The 16,364-nt window shown below is 44.4% G+C and overlaps 1 protein-coding gene across 1 annotated transcript in view; it reads left to right on the top strand.

The window, feature by feature from the left end:
* The first annotated feature begins 4,198 nt into the window (after positions 1–4,198).
* The window catches only part of LOC117882893, a 48,870-nt gene continuing 36,704 nt past the window's right edge, over positions 4,199–16,364 (top strand). The window contains exon 1 of the mRNA XM_034781759.1: positions 4,199–4,872. The gene's annotated coding sequence lies outside the window, so the exon portion shown is untranslated. The remainder of the gene's footprint in view (positions 4,873–16,364) is intronic.

The following is a 16,364-nucleotide window of genomic DNA, read 5'->3' as shown; positions in this document are numbered from 1 at the left end:
TGAATAGAGCAGAGGACTAAGCCTCTGGGTTCTGTTCCCACCTCTATCTGGGTGACTTTGGGCAAGTCACTTCAGCAGTCTGTGACTCAGTTTCCCTGCCTGTAAAATGGTACCTCTTTTTTTTAAAGCGATTTGAGATCTACTGATGAAAAGAGAAATGAATTATCATTAAATGACATTACACCTAATTCATACCAGTGTAACTAAGAGTAATCAGGCCTAATATATTTATTCTGCAGCACAGATTTTACGGGTGGCGTCATTGGGACAGTATGAAGACTGGTATAGAAAGAGATTGCACCAAATCCAAGTGGTGGTTTGTTTTACTGAAATGAAACTGTGAAATCTTGACAGTTTTAGAATGCTCAGCAATGCTGTGGGGGTGGGGAGCCCAGTTACCACAGCAGATAATTAAGAAAAGAAATAAGATGACTTTAGATTTTCTAAGATCCTGCTTCTGCTTGCATTGAATTCAATGAAAATATTGCCATTGGCTTTAGTTGGAGCAGGACCTGGCCCTTGAGCCACCTTGTCCTTCAAACCCTGCCTCATGTTAATAACCTTATTGATTTTACCCTTATTACATTTTATAGCACTTTTTGGTGAGGGAAGTATTGCCCTAAACCCTTGCATGTTTGTGCAAATGAAGGCTGAGGTCATACAATGTTATTTTGCGGAGGGTGCAACTTTTTGCAAGGCATTAAGCCCCAGGAGCCATCTCTGTGCCTTTCCAAACACCAGCAACAGAAATCAGCCAGCCGTGCGTATTGTTGTTGTACTAGCGTGTGGGAAGATTTGGGGAGGAATCCATCTGCCAGGAGCAGGAATCCAGCCTGCCAAGGAGAATGAAGCACAGAAGCAACCTGAGACTGCTTTGGCAAAGGGGAGGAGGAGCACTGCCCCAGGAAGAAGTGATCAGAGGACGGAGCTCCTGTGATCTGCAGCTGGCACCACCTGTCTGGAAGCACCAAAAGCTAATGGGAAAACACTGGTCCCTAGCCAATTGTGTCTGAGTTAGCGCTTCCAGAATGGGTCTATGTGATGAAAGACAAGATGATCCCTGCTGAAGTAATGGAAACATTTTAAGCAGGTGATGTCTGTAAAGTACTTTGAAGATGTTACATGCTAAATGCTATTATTATTATTAATGGCCCTGATTAAAGAAGGTACTTAAGAATGCACATAAGTCCCATTGACTTCAGTGGCTGAATTGGGGGACCATAGATAGTAACTGCTAGGCCAATTTTGTGATGAAGCAGCAGGACTGAAAGCCAATGGCCAGAGCTACAGAGGAGAGGAGGCCAGGAGTAGAAGCGTTTGTTGTCAGGTAATGCAAGGCAGGAGTGAAGTCTATTGAAGACCTCCATGAAAGAAAGGCTTGGGACTGGGATGACAAGGAGTGCCATAGATCGGGAGTGTGATTCCTTGGCAGAGCTGTACTGATGGTGGGATGTGTGGAAGGAGTAACTCGGTTGCTACACATCCTGACAGGTGCAGTGCCAGAGCATTTGAAGCCTCAGAACTGGAACAGGAGGTTTTTTGTGAGTCAGGGTTGAAGTGTATGTGAGGAAGTTGGTACAGCACCTGCCATGCCATGTCCCCATTGCAGTCAGTCATTCCCATTAATTAGCCTCTTAGAGTTGGTAGGGTAACTCCCACCTTTTCATGTTCTCTGTATGTGTATATATATCTCCTCACTATATGTTCCATTCTATGCATCCGATGAAGTGGGCTGTAGCCCCGGAAAGCTTATGCTCAAATAAATTTGTTAGTCTCTAAGGTGCCACAAGTACTCCTGCTCTTTTTGCGGATACAGACTAACACGGCTGCTACTCTGAAACCTGTCATGCAAGAATGGATTTTTCCCCACAATGATAAATGAGCTGTCATCTATTCCTGAAAACAAATGTAATGATTTCTGTGTGACATCATGCACCTTTCACCCCTCTGAAATGTTGACTGCACACACAGTTTCAAACACTGTGCTCCTTTTCTGGAACTACCTCCTGCTCTCCCAGATTTTGATATGTTTCTGGGGTTAGAAAGTTAAATAGCTACGCTCCCTGAGCTCTGTTGTGGTCTTCCATGCTGATGAATGGTAATGTCCTCAATGTAATCAAGCCATGTTTGAATGGTGGTTAGCACTGTAAATATTGAAGGAAGACTGGAAATTGATAAATGGATAAGCACTTGTAGCATTTATGGCTAATTTTTGGCTCAGAATAATCCTTCATATGCTGGGGACGGTGATGATATAAGAGGTCAGGATGGAGCCCTAGCACGCCATGGGCAGCAAATAGCCAAATAAAACACTTGAAATTCAATGCATCAGAAAAAAAATAAAAAGCAGGATGGAAAATCCAAAAGGCTTTATAGAGTAATTGAGGAGATACTCAGAATTTCATCAAATCATAGAATCTCAGATTATCATGATGATCATGAATCATGATTATCTTATTAATTACACTAATACATTTTATTTCTATGGCATCCACCTGCCTCTTCCTGTAAAACACATTAATAATATAATTTAAAACAACAATTAAATGAAACAGAAAGGCAGCAATGGGAATCACTAACTCTTGCCTAAATAATGCTTTGTTCCCCCCATTGTTGTTGTTATTATTTGGACTTATAAAACCTTGGAGATGTTTTTTGAAATAGAAATAGTTATTTCTGCACTTTCCCATCAGATCACTTATTTATCAGGACAAACACACTCCAACATGAGTGTAGATAAAGCAGTATGTGAAACCACTCTTCTTTTCAGATGCAACCCACAGAGACTTTCCTCGTTGTGGGCAAAATATTTATTTTGGCAAAAACAAAATAATGTGTAGTCTGACAAGGGAGATAGGAGAGGTAGGATGAACAGTAAGAAATTGGGCTGAATTGAGACTTGTGATGAGAGCCGGGTAAGAAATGGTATTCCCATATTGCAAAATTTTTTGAGATTTCAAAACATTTTCCCAGCCTGAATGAGGAAAAAAGTTGAAATCTTGATTTTTTTTGTGAATAATAATAATAATAATAATAATTAATAATTTAAAAAAATCTGCTCAGGTCAAACAATATGTTTTGTTTGTTTCAATTTTGAAATTTATCTGTCTTTTAAATAACTTTTAGTCTACATTTATTAACATTTCAAAATGAAAAGTCATTTTGAATCAAAAACCTGAAATGTTTCCTTATGGAAAAGTTGAACCAGGATATTTTGACAATTTTGAAACTTTTCAAGTTGGGAGAATCCTTGAAACGAAAACAGTTTGATGAATCAGTGAAAAATCAGAGCAGTCCCATTGATTTCATTGGGACTGCTTGCATGGGAGAGTTTAGTGTGAGGTATTATGATGTTGGTGTGAGTGGATGCCACGCCACAGAAGTCAGTGGAAGTGTGCCTGGGTACACCAGGTCTGAATTTAGCTATTGTACATTGTGGAATAGAATAGAATGATTTAAATGTATTGTGCTGGGTATGAATTTGGCACCGTTCACTGGATTTTTAGCTGTAATTCTTGTACTTCTGTACTGTCAGAGGAACTTTGTGTAGTGGTCAAAGCAATGGGCTGGGAGTCAGGAGACTTGAGCTCCATTGCTGGCTTGGCTGCTGACATACTGTGGATGAATCATTTAATCTTCCCGTGTCTTGCATCTGAAGAAGTGAGGTTCTTACCCACGAACGCTTATGCTCCCAATACTTCTGTTAGTCTTAAAGGTGCCACAGGACCCTCTGTTGCTTAATCGTCCCTTGACTCAGTTTCTCCATTTTACAAATGGGGCATAAAGGCACCGATCCAGCTTTGTAAAGTACTTTGACGTGGTTGTTTGAATGATGCTCTGGAGATGCAAAGCAGAGGATGGGTATAACAGTGCTCATTGCACATGAGTGGTTGCTAGACCTTTTCCAAATAGAAAAACCTTTTAAAGCGAGAGAATGGATGAAGAAGTCTCAGCATTTCTTTTGATTGTTTTGATCACCGGGAAATATTTTGCAGCTTTCCGAAGTCACCAAGAAGAGTCTGACCCCGAACAGCGCAGTCAGTCGCCTTCAAACTTTTCCTTGCATCTTGGGATCAAAACAAGAGGTAAAGAGAAACCCGTGTTGTTGCTGTTGAGAGGCTCCCCCCTTTCAGTGGCAGGAAGTTTCTTTCTTGACGGCAGGTTGCTATTTTCTCTGAGGAGTTTAGTAATTAGCTAGATGACATGCCCCGTATTACATGTAGAAGCTTGGCTACAAAAGCCTGCGTGTAGAGGAAGCAGCCTGGCTTGGCTGAGACACACACAACAGACAAGACATAGCTGGATCTTGACCTCTGAACATGCAGAAGGATCACTGCTGAAGTGGGTTTTTTTTATTGTGGTGCGCTGTAGACTGCCCTGGTTTTTCTTTAGTAAGAGCCACCTGAACTTCAGACCCCACCCTCTCCCTTTGCTGTCCCTTCCGCATCTTCCAACAGATTGCAGCTTGCAAAAGGATCTGCTTCAGTGTGTGTGTGTGTTTGTTTGTTTGTGTGTGTGTGTGTGCTGCCTGGAAAAGTGTGAGCCATCTTTTGGGAAACGCCAACTACTGAGTGGATCCATGAGGCTGCTTCCTTGTTTTCTAGTTTAAAGAAACTTTCCCTACGTGGAGTCCAACTCCTGAAAGTGACCTTTGCGGGAGGCTGGCTGGGATCAGAGGGCAGGAAGGCTCGGGAGAAGAGGAAACCTGGAGCACCAGCAAGGAGGCTGGAAGGCGGCTATTGGAAGGAACTCGTGCGGCTGTTGTTGTGGGATGAGAAGCCGCCAGGCGCCAGCCGCGGTCCCTGTGTGTTTGACAACAACCTCTCCTGGTCCTGCCGGGGCAGTGTGCGGGAGAGCTCTGCCAGCGACAAGGTAATTCCTCCCTTTCTCTTTCTCCTCGCCTGTAAACGGCCGAGCCCTGAACGTGACAGACTCGCACAACTTCTTCTCCTTGTTCGGGTCTCTTTGCAAATGAATGAGCGCAGCCCGTGGACTCTCTCCGGACGCTTTGATTTCCGGCGCTTGGCTAATGCAAAGCGGGGTAAACAGGCAGTGGTCCCTTCTCGACTTTCCTTTCCCCCTTCCCTAGCTGCAGTGGGCTCCGGATCAGACCCTCAACCCAGCACATCCCAATCCTCAGCGGGCCCAATCCAGCCCCGGGGGACCTCCAGGGAGGTCTGGCTCACCCAGGACTGTCCTGGTCTTGAAAGGAACAAGGATCTGCCCAGCTGCACTGGGGTCAGAGCCAGGTCCGTGCCGTGCTGGGCTGGGGGGTGAGTTTGCAGTGTGCGAAGCGCAGTGGCTTTTCTCCTGAACTCCAGGCAGACAGGGGAAGGGTGAGGGTGTTGGCAGGTTATGAACCGACTGCCTTTTGCTTTAAGCATGCCGGATTCTCTCTCCTTCTTTTCCTTTTAAAGAGATTAGGGGGTCAATAGAAATCTATGTTCAGGGACATGGTTAATATACTTTGCACACATGTGACGATATGAAAGTGATCGTATGACGCTTAAAAAGGAGTTTAAACCCATCAACGGGACAGCCACACACAGTCACATGAATAGGCCCTATGCCACAGTCCTTACTCACCCCAGCAGACTTTACTCGCCTGAGTAATCCCATAAGAAATGACTTGGGTTTGTGAAGGTTGTGAAATCAGACTCGTTATTGTGGCTGTACACAGATATTGATCACAAATTCTGTAACGTTAAAGGAACCAACCTTGCAAATGAATTGATTTCCTCTGCACTCCAACAGATTATACATAATACATTATGCCACTCTCTTGAGCAAATACCTGCAAGAGAAAGAGGTCTTTTTCAAAGTATACACTTTCTAGGCATTACAGTCAAATGTATTTTGAATTCCAATTGTCAGAGGACCCAAACTGAGCAAAGTCCATGTATGATTTGCCACAAACCATAGAGCATAAAGTAATATAAAGAAATCCTTGCACATTAATTATGGGAGAGAATAACGAGTTTAAAGAAAAAAGATACTTCCTAGACTGGGCCAGATTCTGACCTCATTCTGAGCTTACATTTGTATAACTCTACTGACTTCAGTGAGGTGACTTACTGGGGTAAATAGCATTAGACTCAGGCCTTGTATTTTACTTACTGAGGGGCTGATCCAGAGCCCATTGAAGTCGAGGGGAATATTTCCATTGGCTTTCATGGGCTTTGGACCTTTTCTTGAGGTCTCAACCCTGCAGCCCTTTCTCATGTGGGTAGTCCCAATAAAACCAACAGGAAAAGTTGCCCAAGTCAGATTTACTCATGTGAGTAATGTTTACAAGATCAGATTAATAGGTTCCTGTTAGATTGTATGTTCAGATATCCGCCTTTGCTTATGCTGTAGGTTATATGTTAACATTTATTAGGAATAATATTTCAAAATATAATAATAATATAATACAATAACTAACTTTTAAGATGATGCTTCACATTTTCTCTCTGCTAATGACAGACTGATTCCCCCCCCAACCCCCCAGATTTAGTTACTGCTGTTTGCAAGAAAATCAGAAAGCTTCTATTTTTAAACAAGGTTGGTCTACTGTACGAATATTAATGTTACACAGGTCTGAAAGGCTGTGCTGATTACAGGCTATTAAAATCTAAATGCTTGATATGGTGAACTAGGTCTAAACTTGCTGTAACTGTTTAAATCAAGTATTCATGGAATGCCAGTCACTCCCTCCATGATATCTTGAGCGATTGGCTCTGGGGAAATGGGAGAAGAAAAAAAGGGCCAATTTTATCTCAATGAAAATATCCTAACCAGTGTCTGACTATGGGGTAGTCTGATTGGAGACTCTTTGAGGGCCTGATTCTGCAGTCCCTGCTGACACCAGGAATCTGGTTGAAATCTGTGGGAATGCTTGTAAGAGCAGGATTTGGCCTGTAATCAGACAACTGTCTGGATTTAGGCCAGAATGGAGTCTTTGAGCTGTCCCCAGCCTGTCTCCTTATTGTAGTAGGATGTGCTAAAAATCTACATATTGTTCAACCCAATATGTCAATTTAGGCCAAATGTCAGGAAAATTTACCTTGGAGTGAGATCTGTGCATCTTTGAAATAGATAGATATCTTTTTAGTTAAGGCCATGGAGAATATACTGTGAGGAGCAATTCTGGTAGAGCAATTAATTATCTGAGCAGAGAAGTCTCTCGACCACACTTCTCTGGTTCTATCATGGCCTAATCTTTGTGCCTTCATTGTCACCGGTGGAATGTCATGGGTGTAACCTAGGGCAGAATCCGGCCCCCGGCTTCTGTGTTTGTAGAGGTTGTTGCTTTCCGAAGCCTAGCTTTGTTACTTATTGCTAGCAGGGCTGAAGACGGTAGCTTTGTTGATTAGCGAGTTTGCATGCAGTGCATCCCCTGGTGGGTGAATAGATTTTAAGAAATGTTGTCCTAGCTCATTTCTTTTGGTTATTTTGCTCATGTGCCAGGCCTGGTTTATTGGAAGAAAGACCTTGGTTGAAGTCCTACTACAGCAAGAGCACCAATCTGCTGTAATTGTAGCATGCACATTGTTTGAATGAAGGGGTTGTTGATGGTTCTCATTCAGGCCAATGTAATAGATTCCCTTCTAGAATCTATGGAGCAGATGGGAAAAGCTGCCTGATGTGTAAAGAGGAAGAAGCAGGTGCAGCTGTCCAAAGGGGGAGGAAAAAAAAAAAAGTGTGTGCGCGCGTGCACACGCAAACAAAGCAGACAGAAAGATGGCATTGTCTCAAGCATGAAAATTGCACAATGAAGTGCTGAAAAATTGAAAACACTGGGTGACACTCCAGCCCCACTGAAGTCAGTAGGCCTCTTGCCATTGATTTCAGTGGGGCCAGGATTTCACACAGTGGCTGTGCAAACTGAAGCTGAACTTGTTCAGCTGATCACTGTCGGGTTTAACAGGTCTTGGCAGCATTACATAGGCCATGTTATCCACCAAGATAGACTGGGGAATATGTAGCTAAGTGGGTGGGAGACTTAGCTATTTTTCCAGGGCAGGACCATTCTTTCAGGTCTGCATGTCTCCTCTTCATAAGTTTCTTCAGCCTATATAGTGTTTTATCCTGTATGGTACAAGGCTGGCCAAAATGTTTTGAACAAACAGTTTTTTTGGTGGCAAAATGGCTCTTTATTCAAAATGGAAAATGTTCACCAAAGACTGTCCACTGATCCATTGGTTTTTTGACCAGTCCCACTCTCTCCAAGAGCCCAAGTTCTCCTATTTAACTGTTTAATAATTACTTATTCCAAGAGTCTTCTTTAAAGTTCCAGTGCCATTGAGAAATTGGTAGCATGTATTCTTTGCTTTTTCTTAATGGAAAGTGTGCATGTGGGGTGGATAACTGCATTTTAATTTTCTTTACCTTGGCATAGGGTGGATACAGAGTATGACCTTGACATGGAACTCAGTTAATACTGCTCGTGGTCAGCCAGCTGCATGTTTGTTATTGCCCCGTGGGAACTAAACGTGCTGCTTCTACAGTGACCTCCTCCACTCACCAGATCCCTGCCAACTCAAGCTGTGAGTGACCCAGTCTGGGATTTGAACTCGTGTCTCCAACATGGTGGCACACTGCCAGCTGTGTTTCAGTTTTTAAATGCTGTAGACTTTTAGTTTTGCTCTTTAGGGTTTGTCTTATTTGTCAGGACTTTTGAGGTCAAAGATGGGTCTAGCGGATGTACGGATCTGTGGGCGTAGGAGGGGTGTAGGCATTTTTGACCTTCCTTTTAAAAACCTGGCCCTTGAATTCTTATTGCTGAATTACGGTCTGAAGAACAGAGGTTTATTTTTCTGCTTGTCGCTGACATTTTGGACACGATTTTGTTAGAGAAGGCCTTTAATTCTCTTTTAATTGACAGATTCACTGCAGATTTGCTCTTTTTTTTATGACCCATAAACTCCAGTTATTAATGCCATAAAGTGACATTTTACAAACATTGCAAAGCATGTCCGTGGCATGTGAAACAACTTTGTTGGTGTCAGCTTGATAATTAATGGGCATTAATCCATGTCTGAAACCCACCATGCTTCTCTGCAACCAATGTCTGTAGTTTTCTGCTTGGGCAAGGTCTGCAAATGCACAAGCTGTATAACAAAATTACTTTTCACGTTTGGGGTGGGGAACAATCCTGCTCAGAGCTCAAGTCATTGTCCAGGGGGGTGGTCTCTGGAGCTTTCTGATCGGAAGGCGCTGCCCAGTGGATACAACAGACTCCAGCTACCACCCTTGTCACTCTCTATTGTTCCTCCTCTGTCTGTTAAGATGAAAGAGGAGCTGAGTGGCATTATTTATTTTTTATGATGCCATTTAAAACACATTTCCTAGATGTCTGCTGGTGAACGACTGCTTTGACCTAGGCTTGGTTCTCATATCTTCATGTACTGCTACAATGTTTTCGCGGATCATTTTTTTCTTCCTGTTATCCCATAAAAAGAGGAGATGGTGCAAGCTACGCACACAGTCTGTACAGATCTCCTGCCAGTTCATGCAAAAATTCCTCTCTTTCAGCTGCATCCCGTGAACCTCTGCCTTTGCTCCTCCTGATCCACACCAGAAATGACAGGTTAATAAAACACTCCAGTGGCATTCGGCAAATGGCATCAAGGTTGTAGCTCCTTTGTGGGATTTGTCCTTTGAAATCCTTCCACCAGCCCCAATTTCCTTCCTACTCTGGAGCCTCCATTGTGGTGAACCTCCCGGCCCCCAGTGAGGGCTGGACATGACTCCCATCATCAGTACTGCTCTGAATGTAGACTAGAGGGGATCACACTGGGCCTTCAGGGATGAACACCGTGTTCTTGTAATTCTTCCAGCTCCTTCTAGCCCAGATAAGGAAGGGATCGAAGATTAGACTCAAACACCGATCCTTTGCATGGTGTTACAATAGGGTACCACTAGACTTTGGCTTGGGATTGACCTATATAAGGCTAGTCATGTTGCCCTTACTCATCTGAGTTGTGTCATTTAACCCTCCACTCACCAGATCCCTGCCAACTCAAGCAGCGAGAGACCCGGTCTGGGATTTGAACTTGAGTGGCACACCATCAGCTGCGTTTCAGTTTTTAAATGCTGTTGACTTTTAGTTTTGCTCTGTAGGATTTCTGATTCATTTGACTTTTGGGGTCAAAGACGGGTCTAACCGACGTGTGGATCTGTGGGAGTGGTAGGGGCATGCACATTTTTGTGGGCGCATTTACATGAATATGGGTCTGCTCACATGAGGAAGAGCTGCAGGATCAGGTCTTTATCAAATTGGGTAGTGATGGACTTGCCGAAACGGTGTGTAATTAAATAGCAGGAACACACAAACACACATATTGTAGTGCTGGTATTGTATTATGTACTGCTTCTTTAAGAGGAAGCCTTGGTCGTTTCTTGTATGGGAAGGGGTCAGGGTCTGCTGTGAGGCCATAGAGCAGAGGTCGGCAACCTTTCAGAAGTGGTGTGCCGAGTCTTCGTTTATTCACTCTAATTTAAGGTTTCACGTGCCAGTAATACATTTTAACGTTTTTTAGAAGGTCTCTTTCTATAAGTCTATAATATATAACTAAACTATTGTATGTAAAGTAAACAAGGTTTTTAAAATGTTTAAGAAGCTTCCTTTAAAATTAAATTTAAATGCAGATCCCCCCGGACTGGTGGCCAGGAGCCGGGTAGCGTGAATGCCACTGAAAATCAGCTTGCGTGCCGCCTTCGGCACACGTGCCATAGGTTGCCTATCCCTGCCATAGAGTCTGGAGCTGACTGCCACGCAGACCAGGCTGCTGCTGGGTAGCTCCTTTTATCAAGCCTGAAGCCCACATGAACCCCAAAGGATCAGTGAGAGCTGCAAAGTCCCTCCCCGTTAAGAATGTGGTTGGGGCTAGCTTACCCCGTGCACGAACCTCCTGAGACTGAGAGTAGCACAGGAGTCCCCGGAGCACAGGCAATGGGAACCCATTGTCTGTTTGCGTTTCTCAGATTTGGGGTATCAGCCAGCAAGTTCGTCCCAGCCACACACCCTCCCTGTTAAGAACCATGTTTGTCTCCTCACTCCTTTATTCCTGGTCCAAACACAGAGGCCCTGTTTAGACTAGGGAACTAGGTAGAGGTTTTTTTGAACATGAGTTTGCACCTAGCATAGACATAGGTTAGCACCTGTATTAGCTGGCTGTGGACGACTCAATCCAGAGTCTAGAGTCTCCCTAGCACTGTTAGAAACGACATCACTATCCTACAGGACTGAACCTCACGCCCTTAGGTAGTAATTGGCAATTATGTAGCTCTGATCAAAGCACTGCCCAGAGATGGGTATCATTATCCTCTGTTCACTGATAGCTGCTTTCTGCCTCAGTTTCCCGAAGTAGGTGGCTCAGGTTGCTCAGTGAATTAGTGGCAGAGCTCTGCTTAAAACCTATTTCTCCTATTCAAACCACTTAGACAACATGGCTTCTCAGTGATCAATCTCTCTGTTTTTTGAAAGTTTTTTTTTTTCTCCTAACATATCAGTATAAATTGGGAGCAGCCAGGCTTGATCTGGTTTGAAAACACTCAAGATTTCTAGGCATGTGCAAGTCAGTTGCTGGATCTTTCAGTAAGTGACTGAAACTGGCCAGCTGGGCTGGGTCCAGGAATTCTGAACTGAACGTAGAAGGCTTCTGCGACGATGCGGGGTGATGATAAGCCAAGTTCGGGTCTTGGAGCCGATTGTCTAGCCACGTTCCTCTTGGTGTTTCTGCAAGTCTGTGGAGAGCGACTGCTCAGGAAGTGATTAACATGATAAAAGAGCAGAACCCTCTGATGCTGCCTGTAACTGAGCATCAAAGAATCTAGCCTGGGTACTTGTAGACAAATGAATGCCTCTTAACCGACATTGGTGAGGGAACACCAACAATTGTACTACAACAATACTGTGTGTCACATGGTTTCTGCCCCTCTGTCGGGCGGGGAGAGGGGAGGAAATACGTCAATACCTCAGCTTGATTTTGGAAAAATGAAAGGCACAAACATTTACTGTAAGATATTGTAAGCGGAGCCAGAAAGGCATTAATAGAATAGAAAGCTCCCTCTGCATTGGGAGAGAGTCAGTATTTGGATACTTCAGGAATAGGCCATCTAGAAAAAAAGATGGCTGGCTGGATAGCTAGAGAGATGAGGTAATGGTCTGGCTGACCTGAGGGGTCTTTTCTTTCTCTGACTCTTTGCATTATAAGGCCACACCTAAGAGGAGGCTTCAAAGCATTTGGCTGCGAACTCTATCCGGAACATCCTGATCAATCCCTGAATGCAGAATGGCAGGTAGAGAGGTGTGAGCGTGTGTGGGGTGATTCTACGTACAGGTAAGAGCACAAAACATCAGATGACTCTGAGGCAGAGTCGGAAGTGTGGATGTACATTACCTTGGATAGTCATGCTCAGGAGAGCCAGAATTATGAAAACAACCATACTGTAATAAAGGCCTGGCAGGGACCATCAAGAAAAGGGAGTTTTTCTGCAGGAGGTGGGAATAGGTGTGGGATGCATGTGAGGCTTCTGACTGTCTTAATTTTCATCTCATTCACTCAGTGGGATTCAGACACCACCACGGCAGGCAGCATATAAAATCTGAGAGAGATGGATAGGGATGCCTCTGTGAGTAAGGATTTGGCCCATACTACAAGGGCATGGCAGGAGGCAGTGAGAAAGGTTCTCATTAATGTCACGTTTCGAGGTGGTGTTGAGGTCCAGAGTTCCACTGGCACAGTAGAGGGTGACAGCCGTGGAGTCCAGAATTGCACCACACTATGTTCACAGCTCCAAGCCCCTTATACCAGATTTTTTCTAATTAGAATAATGCGGTTGGATGGGAGAGCTCTTCATAACACAGGGCTCTGAGCAGGACATTGGCAAGATCAAAATCATCGTTTTAAAATAAAGTCCTTCCCTGTGTCATTAATGACCCCCTACATTAATCAACTCGAAAGAACTTTAAAAATCTAATGTACTTGTCACCATTGAAGCTATTTGTTTGCTATTTCCCCTTCCCTTGGCTTGCTCAGCTCCCCTTTTCTGCTTATAGTCAGTTCCATATTCCAGTTATCATGTAGGAGTTCAATATGCTGATGCGTTTTGGGGTTTCTAGTGCTGAAGAGCTAGGCTCAGATTAAAACAACCATCAACCATTTGCATCTGATTTGGCACATTACATGCAGGGCCAGATTTCCAATTAGGCCCAGTAGGCACTTTCCTAAGGGCACTGGCAATCTAGGGGCACCTTACCTCTCTCAAACTGTGTGCAACATGAAGGTCAGCTGTAGGCAGGGGGGTGCTGAAGATACTGTGCCTAGGGGCACGTAAGGTGTAAATCTGGCCCTGATTACATGCCTGGACCTGTATTGTCGAGGGATTATTCTATTGTTAAAAATGAGGGTAGTATGTTGGGCATCCTTGCCGTGCAGTAGGGGCCTGGATTCTGATCTCAGTTACGCTGGTGAAATCAATGGAGTCACCCCAGATTTACACCAAACAGCTGAGATCAGGATCTGGCCCCAAGTATTCTGATTGAAATGTCCATTGGCAGAGACAGGGAAACTATAGAGGAATCAAAATTATGGGCTGCTCTAATGGAATAAAAAGCTGCTCTCCCCCCTCCTCCCCTACCCCCCGGAAGCCCCAACATAATGTTTTCACAAGGATTGTGAAAGGTAGTGGAATATCCGTGAGAGAAACCCATATCCAGATGTTCCAAACTACTCAGTGTGGTAATTAATTATCCACACCCGTTTCCAGACTGAATAGTGTCTCTTTCTATCAGCCAGAGCAGTTTTGCTGGGCTAGGCTTCAACGCAAAGCCTCTCTGCTCTTTAACTTCCACGGCTGTAGAACTGATGTCCCCAAGAGCCTGGGAGGGGTCGCCCTGCCCTGGTGCATTGCTGCCTTTCTTGTGTTAGTAATTTTCCACGGTGACATGTTTCTTCTGCTCTGTTGTACAGGAAATTCTAGTTGTTGGAGCCCATTCTTACAACAAGTCTATTGTCTGGGGCAGGTTTTTGAGACGAGGGTTCAGGTTTTGCTGGCACCTAAAAATATTTTGGCGTTGTAAAGGGACACTTGTCAAGTACTTTAAACTTGAGATGGGCCCACATTTGGGTGCAGTTCTGAACAACCTAGAAGCTTCCAAGGTGTTTGGATCTGGGGCTTTGATTCAGGTTTCGTAGACAGTTTAAAGCAGATCCGCACATGAATGTTCCCAGTGAAACCCCAGCCTCCTGCGACTCACTGGGTTCAGTTTTCAGTACAAACGGGGGTTGCTCAGGTTCCTTGGGAGAGTCCCCAAGGCTCATGAGTATTTGGAGCCAAACTGGAGTTGGTTTATGGTCTCGCATTGGAATCCTGTGGCTCTTGCAGCTTTGCGTGGTCCTGCTCGAGCCTGACACGCAGGGCAGTCAAACCAGACTGATGGCGAGGACAAGAGTCACATGAGCACCTATGGAATTACCTGAGTCATGTGGCTTGAGCAGAAAGCCACCTACTTTAGTTATGTCATAAAATGGGAGAGAATGTACCCTGGATTGCCAGGGCAAAATTTGCCACTTGGATCCATGCTGCGGATCTGTAGGACATATCCCGCTCTGGTTCTACAGACCGTTAGCATAAAGCACTTGACTCCTGGGTTTCACTTTCAGCTCTGCCGCTGCCTTACTGTATTAGCTTGAAGGCCCATTAACTGTCTGTGCTTCAGTTTCTCTGTCTGTAAAATGGGGCTAGTATTCACATTGCAGGGTGTTGTGGAGCTAAATTAAAGACAGCAAAATGCTTTGAAATCCTCTCTTGAAAGGGTTTATATAAATTCCCAGGATTCAGGCTCTAATTGTTGGTTATGAATAGAAAGACTCTCTGGATTTGAAGTTTGCAGCACTCTGTTTCCAAACCTGTACCGTACAAATGCCAAATGTTCTCCCTCATCAAAATGACTCATGTGGTCAGCAGCCCCCTATGTTGCTTTCAAGGCATTGCCTACCTACGCACTGGCAAAAGCAGAAGAGTTTGATGTCTTCACTGTGGGTCTGGTGCTGTGTTCCTCTCTGCAGGAACTGGGTCTTGGTCTCTGTGCTGATTTCCCAGGCTCACTCAAGACCCTTTCTTGCGGGATTTTTATTTTTTGGCTGGTGTCCAAAACTAAGGAAAGCACCAGACAACCAGGGCAGGTGTAATGATTCTGTGTGAAAGCTACATGCATGACATTGTTCAGTTGGTGTCATGCCAAGGCAGCATTAAATGTGGAATTTCCCAGGGCTTTCTCAAACCCTGCATCCAAAATCGGTGTTCTCGCTGCACTTTGAAAGCCACAGGCAACCAGGCCCTTCCCAGCTTTGCACAGATGAATCATGTGGAAAGGGGCTGCTGCCTTTAGCACCCAGTAGCGAAAGCTTCCAAAGACCTGATCTGTGTTGGACGTGAATTTGCTACTTAGGGCTTGTCAACACACAGAAATAGCACTGAAATTGGTTTAGTTAAATTAGTGCAACTCCTATGTGTGGGTACTCTCATATCAGCTTAAAACTGGTTTATGCTGGTTAAGTTTACACTTTGAAATTTACCAACATGAGCTAAACTGACAGAAGCCGCATCTAAACGGATATAAGAGTGTCCCCACACGAAGGTGCTCCATCTAAAATCGCACCTGGAGTTGAACCAGTGCATCTGTGTGTGTAGAACAGGCCCTACAGGGAATCTGAATAATTCTTCCAGGGCAGGGGAGAAGGGTAGCTATGCATGTGCCAGTCTTTCCAAGGAGATTTTACACAGCAGCGCTGGTTGAGTTCACATGACACAGAGTAAGTACTGCCAAAACAATTTCTTCCTGTTATTACTCCCCAAGTCACAAGCACATTTGATAAGGGCCTTTCACATAAGAGCCTGGTTTCTCAAGGGTGCTCTGCTAATCCCAGGGGAGCTCTTTGGAACAACAATTCTCAAGACTCTCTTTCTTTCGCCCTCAAAAGTCTTCCGTTTGCTGCAACCAACTGACACTCACCTTCCATCCCCATCAGACTGTAACACTTTCCTTCCCATCCCATTGCTGCTTCCTTCCATTATCCATTTCACTGCAGTGCTTACTCCCACTCACTTCCCTTTCTTCCTTTTCCCAGATACTAGCTTTTTCCACACACCCCTCACTATCACAGGTCTGGAAGAATAACATACTTGTTTCTTTGTCACATCTAAATTTCTGTCCTGTTCTCTTCCCCACTACTGGTAGCATCCCTTGTTTCCCCCTCTGCCTGCGTGGGAATTGCTGTAGTCCAGTCTTGGAATGGGGTCTTGAAATACTTTGTATGAATGATGCTGTATACCAATAAGTTGCACTGTATTTAAATAGGAAAAATGGCATCTAA

The sequence above is a fragment of the Trachemys scripta genome, chromosome 9 (genome assembly GCF_013100865.1).
Source record: "Trachemys scripta elegans isolate TJP31775 chromosome 9, CAS_Tse_1.0, whole genome shotgun sequence".
NCBI classification, from domain to species: domain Eukaryota; kingdom Metazoa; phylum Chordata; order Testudines; family Emydidae; genus Trachemys; species Trachemys scripta.
This window is presented reverse-complemented; position numbering and strand designations above follow the sequence as displayed.